The sequence below is a fragment of the Physeter macrocephalus genome, chromosome 9 (genome assembly GCF_002837175.3).
Source record: "Physeter macrocephalus isolate SW-GA chromosome 9, ASM283717v5, whole genome shotgun sequence".
Taxonomy (NCBI): domain Eukaryota; kingdom Metazoa; phylum Chordata; class Mammalia; order Artiodactyla; family Physeteridae; genus Physeter; species Physeter macrocephalus.
Genome location: NC_041222.1, coordinates 23,442,468 through 23,451,719, shown reverse-complemented (window position 1 = coordinate 23,451,719; position 9,252 = coordinate 23,442,468). Strand labels below are relative to the sequence as shown.

At 44.4% G+C, this 9,252-nt stretch overlaps 1 pseudogene; it reads right to left on the bottom strand.

The window, feature by feature from the left end:
• Positions 1-6,932: 6,932 nt before the first annotated feature.
• On the bottom strand, positions 6,933-7,052 carry LOC112065581 (uncharacterized; annotated as a pseudogene).
• Between the last annotated feature and the right edge of the window lie 2,200 nt (positions 7,053-9,252).

Here is a 9,252-nt window from a genome sequence, read left to right as displayed (position 1 = left end):
TAAAGGATCTAATCCAGTAGTCATTGGAGAGGGTGTGCTACAGCCTGTGAGGAATTTTTTCCCAAAATGAACATGCAGTTGGGAATGGGGGAAGAGTGGGGTGGAGAGAGCAGTTGTTTACCAGAATTCAGTGACAGGAAGGGTGTGTGGTTTACAACAGCTCTCCAGGTGACTGTCTTGTCCCCTCCACCCTGAAACCCACACACTGAGGATCACAGAGGGATTTGGGTCACAAGGTGGCAAAGGAAGGACTGGAACCCAGAGCTAGCACTGCGCTTGGCACAAAGAAGGTTATGATTGTGCATTGACTGACTGACAGAACTCACGTGTCTTGGTTTCTAGTTCGGTCAATTTCGGGAGCAAAGCAGCTTTTGCGTGCGCGTGCGCGTGCGCGTGCGCGTGCGCAGACTCCAGGGAGGGAAGGGCCGCTCCCAGCTTCCTCAAGGCAGTTCCCTCCTCAAGCTGTGCCCTTGCCTCCCTGGGAGTCGTCACCTGTGTAAGTTCCTGAGAGGGACACAACCCCAACCCCACAGGACCAGGCAGCCTTTGTTAGAAATTGCTTTGCTCGCCGAGACTCTGAGGACAAACCTGTTCGTAAGCTTGTCCTGGTCGCCCCATGACTGTGAGGTGCTGGGGGGAAAGCCTGCGTGAGAGCGAGGGTGGTGGGAGCGAGGGACCGGAAAACAGCGCCTTTCAGCCACAGCCTGACGACCCACATGGTGCTGGGAAGCCTGCGCCATACAGGGGCCATATTTTCTGGGTCTTGTCTGTCAGTAAATAATACGGCACAGATGTTGCTGAATATTTTATGGTTAACTTGCCCCAGGGGTCTCTGAATGTTTTATAATTTCTGGGTAAAGAAAGCAAGCATCCACGGCTGTGTGCTCTTAGCAGCTGGTTCAGCGTTGTTATAATGTCTCAGATAGGAGACGTTCCTTCTTCCTCCAGTCACACTTTGAAAAGACAATAGCCGTAAAGGTTAAAGCTTCAGTTCAATGTGAGCAGTGCGAACACAGGAAATTGACATCGAACCGGAGGGGTGGAGACTATTTTCAGGCCATTGCAATGATTCTGTGGTTTGATTTTGGACAAAATCTTGAAAACTGAGATTGATGTTTCTTGCTTTTTTGGGTTGAAGCCTTTTGGGATTGACCTATGGAGCAGGAGTGTTTTCTTTATGATGGGGAGGTACAGTTGTTTGTTTAAAAAGGACAAATTCGTCTCAAGATTAGGTCAGCTCTGTATAAGGAGGCCCTCTGAATTTTCACGGTCCTCTGTTCCTAACCCCCTTCGGCGTCATGAGCAGCAGAGAGCGCCCTACTGACAGCAATCTGAGAGCTCGCCCAAGTGAGGACCAGGTGATCTGGGGTTGTGTGCCGGTGTCTACTCTTAATTTACTTCTTCACATACCTTCAGTGAACTCCAGGTGGACTCCTGCTCCACAGGTCAAGGTAGGGAGTGTGGGGGTGTGAGAGGGAGACAAGATCTAATTAGGGAGTGGGGATGAATGGCGGTACGGTGTAGGGAGATGGTGAAGCTCATGACCTTAGGAGACAGAACTTCAGATTCTGGTGCTGCTTCTTACTAGCTGTGTCCTTGAGCAGTTATGTTTCCTCTCTGCAGTTTACTCATTAATAAAATGGTGATAAATACTAACTTATTTGAAATAAGTCTTTGGCAGAATGCCTGGCTCATAGGACATGCTCAATAAATAATAGCTTTAAAAAGAAGCAAGCAAGCAAGCAAGCAGACGTTCTCAGGTTCAGGTAGGGGAAGAGAGAGGCAGAAAATGAGTAGGGAGCCTGCTCATCTACCATGCTGGAATAGCTCATTTTGGAACGTATAACACAGACTAAGGTTTTAGATATACATGCCTATTAACTGATTGATTAAAAACAATCCTTAAGGAGGTGTGGATAAGTTTTGCCTATTATTTCATATTGGCTTTCTGTTTATTTGGGAGGTGCTGGTTTTCTTTCACATCTAAATGATTTGACAGTGTGAAATTCTAAAACAGATGTTTGCAGTTGTTCTCTAAAATAATCCTGTAGGGCTTCCCTGGTGGCGCAGTTGTTGAGAATCTGCCTGCCAATGCAGGGGACACGGGTTCAAGCCCTAGTCCGGGAAGATCCCACATGCCGCGGAGCAACTAAGCCTGTGCACCACGACTGCTGAAGCCTGTGCTCCTAGAGCCCGTGCTCTGCAACAAGAGAAGCCACTGCAGTGAGAAGCCCGTGTGTCACGACAAAGAGTAGCCCCCGCTCGCCACAACTAGAGAAAGCCCACGCGCAGCAACAAAGACCCAACGCAGCCAAAAATAAATAAATAAAATAAATAAATTTATATAAAAAAATCTATCCACCACGAATTTTTTAAAAAAATAATCCTATGTTTTTTTAGGGAGAAACTTGATATGCCCAAGAATAAAACCCACTTGAAGAATGATATGAACCATTTAGAGGTGCTTTCCAAACCTCGTTCCAGATTTGGGGTCTGAAGATGCAAAGGAAATGGCTTTTACCACATTTCACTTCAGATGGTAGGAACCTTCTTTGACACAGTTGATAGAATTTCAGAGCCAGAAGCGTCCTTGAGTTGTCGTACTTTAAGAAATACCTTACCTGCCTCCCTCCCCCAACCCAATTAAATAATCTCTTAGCAGTGAGGCTAGGTTAGCAGCACTTTTACAAGTGTCTCAGGTGATTCTAATACGCACCCAGCATTGTGAACCCTTGATCTACACCAGCTGATTTTACTGATGGGGAAAGTACTTTTTGCTGGTAGGGAAAGTATTGATACTTGTCCATCTTCCCTGCTGGCTTCCAAAATATAGAGGCTTAAAATAGAAATTCAATGAGTTAAAAAACCTTCAACGACTCCCCCCACCCCCTTTCTGCCATTTCCCTTCAGTTTTCAGGACAAAGTTCAGGATCTTCAGCTTAGCTCACAGCTCTTTTCAATATCTGCCCCGTGCTACACATCTCACCTCAATTTTTCTAGTCCCCTACTTCTCCCCCTACACCCTTTGTCTAGTCATGCCCAACTGCTTGCATTTTTAGAATGTGGCACGATGCTTCACAGTGCCACACTTTAACACATGCTTTTCCTTCCTCCTGCTGGGCTGCCTTTATCTGTTTCCTCATTTTCAAAATGAAGTTCCAACTGAGATTCTCAAGTAGGGAGGCAACAGGGGAGCGTTAGCTGTGGCTGCCTGGGTCAAAACACTGTAGATTCTTTTAAAGACTGGGAAAGACTCTTTATGAGTCTTAAGAGTCTTAAGGGCTGGATTGGTATCACAGATATATGAAGGAGGACCAGGTATGAGACAAAAGAAAATGACAAGGCACTGGCTGCCTGGAGAACATGTACCCCATTTAAAGATGACTAAATTCCACTTCTTGAAAAACACAGAGCAGTCAGCACAGGGGTTGCCAATTCACAACCCTCGCAATCACCTTGTTGTTTTTTTTTTTGCGGTACGTGGGCCTCTCACTGTTGTGGCCTCTCCCGTTGCAGAGCACAGGCTCCAGATGCGCAGGCTCAGCGGCCATGGCTCACGGGCCCAGCCGCTCCACGGCACGTGAGATCTTCCCAGACCGGGGCACGAACCCATGTTCCCTGCATCGGCAGGCGGATTCTCAACCACTGCGCCACCAGGGAAGCCCAATCACCTTGTTTTATAGATGCGATGGAGGCTGGAAGTTTCCTCTGCCCTGTTAGCTACTGTACTGACTGAGTTCTGCAAGCTTCCCTGCTAGAAGAAAGGTAAGGCTTTATTCTGACACATGAACACCCTGGGCCCATTTGCCTGCTTCAGGGGTCATTGTCCAACCTAAGTTATGGAGAGTACCTGCGTCTGCTTTGGCTCTTCTAAAGGGATCTCTCCTAACTCCGGGTTTCTATACGTCTCAAGGGACAACTAAAAAAATAGCTTTGTTTGCTTCTTTGCCAAGAGATTCACTGTTGGAGATAGAGGTAAGTCTTACATATTATGCCATCAACAGGGGTGGGAAAGAGCAGAAATAATAAGCTGTGAAAGGTATGGTGTGTAGGATAAAATCATGCCTCTTAATTGATCAGGAGATGGCACAGATTTGGAGAGGAGAGGCTGGGAGTTTGGGATGTCCATTGTTTGCCAAGATGACAACCCCTTGCCCCCTACATTAAAAGCATCTCACAGTAGATGGGAGGTTTCCTTCTTAGTTCCTGGACACTTGCCATTTCTCTGTCTTGCTCTTGTGTTGTTGTGACCCATAGTGGTTTATGAGTTGCAGGCAACTTCCTGGGCCGGTTTTGCTGAGTGGCCAAGTGTGTCTTCATTCATGCTCTGGTCACAGAAGTGATAACTCTTCTTCCAAAGCAGGGAAGTCTGTATTTAAGGTGAACTTTCCTCAGTTAATACACATTCTCACCTTAAAAGTCTTGGTTGAAGAAAGATAAATTTTTACAATAAAAGGAAAAATATAAATGTAAAATAAAAATAAAACAATAGGAACTGAGGAACAGTAAATTATTTATCACTTAATAAAAGAGAAGGGCCAAGTCATAGGTTTATTTTATTTATTTTTTAAAAATAAATTTATTTATTTATTTTTGGTTGCATTGGGTCTTCGTTGCTGCGTACGGGCTTTCTCTAGTTGCGGCGAGCAGGGGCTACTCTTCATTGCGGTGCGCAGGCTTCTCATTGTGGTGGCTTCTCTTGTTGCCGAGCATGGGCTCTAGGCATGGGGGCTTCAGTAGTTGTGGCACGTGGGCTCAGTAGTTGTGGCTCACGGGCTCTAGAGCGCAGGCTCAGTCGTTGTGGCGCAGGGGCTTAGTTGCTCTGCGGCATGTGGGAATCTTCCCGGACCAGGGCTCGAACCTGTGTCCCTTGCATTGGCAGGCAGGTTCTTAACCACTGCTCCACCAGGGAAGTCCCCACAGGTTTATTTTAAATAGCAAGATCTCCAATAATTTTAAAACATTTCCCTTTATACACAACTTTTAAAAAACAATGTTATTTTATTTGTATTTGTTTATTATTTACACTCTTCTCACTGTTCATTTTAAATACAAAGCAGATATTGAGATATATAGAAACCTAAGCCATCTTTAAAGATGAGAAAATTCATATTTATAAAAGCCTTTCTGTTCTGATTTTATGATTTTCATAATTATAAGTAAACGGATATGTTACATGCCATGGTTATAAGTTTTGGACTTGTATCCATAACTTGATAAATTTGTACTTAGACATCGTAGTTATTCAGTCTAGTCCCTGTGTTGCAATGTCCTTACTTATCTGACACTATGGCAATGACATTTTCTGGATTTAGTGCTGGAGATACCTGTTCTCACAGTGCAGTTCTTAGAAAATTTTTAATATTCAAAAGGAACTAAAGAATGGGAGGCATCACATTTGTTCTTTAAAAGATTTTAAATAAGAAATTAATCCATTAAACAATCTGCAAGGAAAGCTATCTCTCTTGGTGGTTTCCATGTTCGTAAAATTCCCCAAATGTGCAGTTTTTCTTTGGTAATTTAATTTCTGGTGCAGATGTCTATCCAATTTCTTTGTGATTTATCATAGATTTTAATTTATAGTGAAAGTGCTGGGCCAGACTTGCAGAGATAATTTTTTTCCTAACCTCATTCTAGTTTTAATGAATAATTCATTTTCTCCATTATTATTAATTTATCTTTGGATGTTAATGCTTTTGGACAATGACTAGCTTCACAAAGTTCTTCTCCGGCTGTCATGTTGCAGACCTAACACACCTGGAACCTTCTCTTGTCAAAGTATCTTTATCTTAATTGAAAATTTTTTCTAGTCTTAAGACTTTGAGTCTCTCTACGTTAAGAATGAAGTTATAGAAACTGAGTTATTTGTAATGAGGTGGATAGACCTGGAGTCTGTCATACAGAGTGAAGTAAGTCAGAAGGAGAAAAACAAATACCATATGCTAACACATATATATGGAATCTAAGAAAAAAAAATGTCATGAAGAGATTAGTGGTAGGACGGGAATAAAACACAGACCTACTAGAGCATGGACTTGAGGACATGGGGAGGGGAAAGGGTAAGCTGTGACGAAGTGAGAGAGTAGCAGGGACATATATGCACTACCAAATGTAAATTAGATAGCTAGTGGGAAGCTGCCGCATAGCACAGGGAGATCACCTCTGTGCTTTGTGACCATGAGAGGGGTGGGATAGGGAGGGTGGGAGGGAGGGAGACACAAGAGGGAAGAATGAAGTTATAGAATCAAAGGTTTGAAAAGAATCTTAGAGGCAAATAAAGCATGTAATTTATTTGATTCATAAGTGTTACCTGTATTATACCTGGAATGTGATCATCTTAGCTCACTATGATCTTCTTCAGAGTTAAGGAACTTACTCCTCATTGCAGGCACCACCACTCAGTCTTAATATTCCCAAAATAGAACTTGTGAGCCCTTGAGCAGGTTGCTTACCCTTATATGAGTTACAGTATTCTCATGCATATAGTGAAAACGTAATGCTTGCCCGGCCTACTTTAGAAAAAGACCTCATAGCCTGTTGATTGAGAGAAATGAGCTCTGTGGACAGATGGACCGGCGTTTAAGTCAGCTCTGCTACTTAGTACAGTGTTATTCTGGGAAAGTGACTTAACCTTTCTGAGCCTCAGTTTCCTCATCTAGACAATGGGGAAAATATTAAAACCAACCTATGGGGTTGTTATGAAGATGGAATTCAATCATGTATTTTCTGTTTTCTTGTAGCTTCGATAACCTAATATATGTATTTTTCCTTTTTTATTTTATATTTTTAACTTTTAATTTTATATTGGAGTATAGTTGATTAACAATGTTGTGATAGTTTCAGGTGTACAGCAAAGTGTTGATCATGTATTTTCTGTGCTTAATGTAATGCTGGACATATTGCAAGTTTTCTCTTTTTTTTTTTTTTCATACATTTGTAGCAAGTATTACTATCAAACTCCACTCATTGGGCCAGAGACCCTTGTGATGTTAGCGAAAAACTTGCCCCTCATGTAGCTGTAAGTTTTCTCAATTGTGGACTATTTATGCATCTATAGGTATGTATTTGTGAAGATCAAATAAAATATACACAAAAGTGGTTTATAAGTGTTAAGGAGCTATTCAGATGCATTGACATCATTATTTGAGCATTTTAATATTTTTTCGAGCCTGGATCTTGAGTTACAAACCTTCCAGAACCTGAATGAAGTAACCACTGAGCCACAGGAAGGCCAATCCTTACCCACTTTCTGTCTCTGGCCCCAGGTAGCACCTGCCAGCTATTATGTAGTCACTGTATTCCAGGTCCTGTGCTTCGCCTACTTTATAATTAACCCTCCTAACAATCCTCCAAGGTAGGCGTGATGATTCACATTCTATAATATAAAATAAATATAATAACTTGTTTAAGGTTTGTCTTAACTTGGAGAACTAAACCCAAAACCCAAGTTTATCTTGTTTTAAAGTACATGGTGGGGGGACCTTTAAGATGGCTGAGGAGTAAGATGTGGAGATCACCTTCCTCCCCACTAATATATCAGAAATACATCTACATGTGGGACAACTCCTGCAGAATACCTACTGAACGCTGGCAGAAGACCTCAGACTTCCCAAAAGGCAAGAAACTCCCCACATACCTGGGTAGGGCGAAAGAAAAAAGAAAATACAGAGACAAAAGAATAAGGATGGGACCTGCACCTCTGGGAGGGAGTTGTGAAGGAGGAAACGTTTCCACACACTAGGAAGCCCCTTTAGTGGCAGAGATAGGGGGTGGCGTGGGGCCAGCTTTGGAGCCATGGAGGAGAGCGCAGCAGTAGGGGTGCAGAGGGCAAAGTGGAGAGATTCCCGCACAGAGGATCTGTGCTGACCAGCAGTCACCAGCCTGAGACACTTGTCTGCTCACCCTCTGGGCGGGTTGGGGCTGGGAGCTGAGTCTCGGGCTTCGGAGGTCGGATCCCAGGGAGGGGACTGGGGTTGGCTGCGAGAATACAGCGTGAAGGAGGCTAGTACACCACAGCTAGCCAGGAGGGAGTCTGGGAAAAAGTCTGGAACTGCCTAAGAGGCAAGAGACCATTGTTTCGGGGTGCGCAAGGAGAGGGGATTCAGAGCACCGCCTAAATGAGCTCCAGAGACAGGCGTGAGCCGAGGCTATCAGCGTGGACCCTGGAGATGGGCATGAAATGCTAAGGCTGCTGCTGCAGCCACCAAGAAGCCTGTGTGCAAGCACAGGTCACTATCCACACCTCCCCTCCTGGGAGCCTGTGCAGCCCGCCACTGCCAGGGTCCTGTGATCCAGGGACAGCTTCCCCTGGAGAACACACGGTGTGCCTCAGGCTGTTGCAATGTCACACCAGCCTCTGTCGCCACAGGCTTGTCCCTCATTCCGATTATGACTACCGTACCTCTCCCTCTCCCCTGCCTGAGAGAGCAAGAGAGCCCTAATCAGCCGCTGCTTTAACCCCTTCCTGTCTGGGAAGAAAACAGATGCCTCAGGGTGACCTATACGCAGAGGTGGGGCCAAAACCAAAGCTGAACCCCAGGAGCTGTGCGAACAAAGAAGAGAAAGGGATATATCACCATGCAGCCTCAGGAGCAGCGGATTAAATCCCCACAATCAACTTGATGAACGCTGCATCTGTGGAATACATGAATAGACCACGAATGTTCCCAAAATTGAGGCAGTGGACTTTGAGAGCAACTTTAGACTTGGGGTTTGCTGTCTGTGACTGATTTGTTCCTGATTTTTATGTTTATCTTAGTTTAGTTTTTAGTGCTTGTTATCATTGGTGGATTTGTTTATTGGTTTGGTTACTCTCTCTTCTTTTTCTTTTATTTTTTAAAATGTATTTTATTTTTATTTATCTATTTATTTTCTTCCTTTTTTTTCTTCTCTTTCTTCTGAGCTGTGTGGCTGATAGGTCTTGGTGCTCTGGCTGGGTGTCAGGCCTGAGCCTCTGAGGTGGGAGAGCCGAGTCCAGGACACTGGACCACCAGAGACCTCCCAGCCCCATGTAATATCAATCAGTGAGGGCTCTCCCAGAGATCCTTGTCTTAACACTAAGACCCAGCTCCACCCAATGGCCAGAAAGCTCCAGTGCTGGACGCCCCATGTCAGACAACTAGCAAGACAGGGACACAACCCCACCCATTAGCAGAGAAGCTGCCTAAAATCATACTAAGTTCACAGACACCCCAAAACACACCACTGGACATGGCCCTGACCACCAGAAAGACGAGATTCAGCCCCACCGAC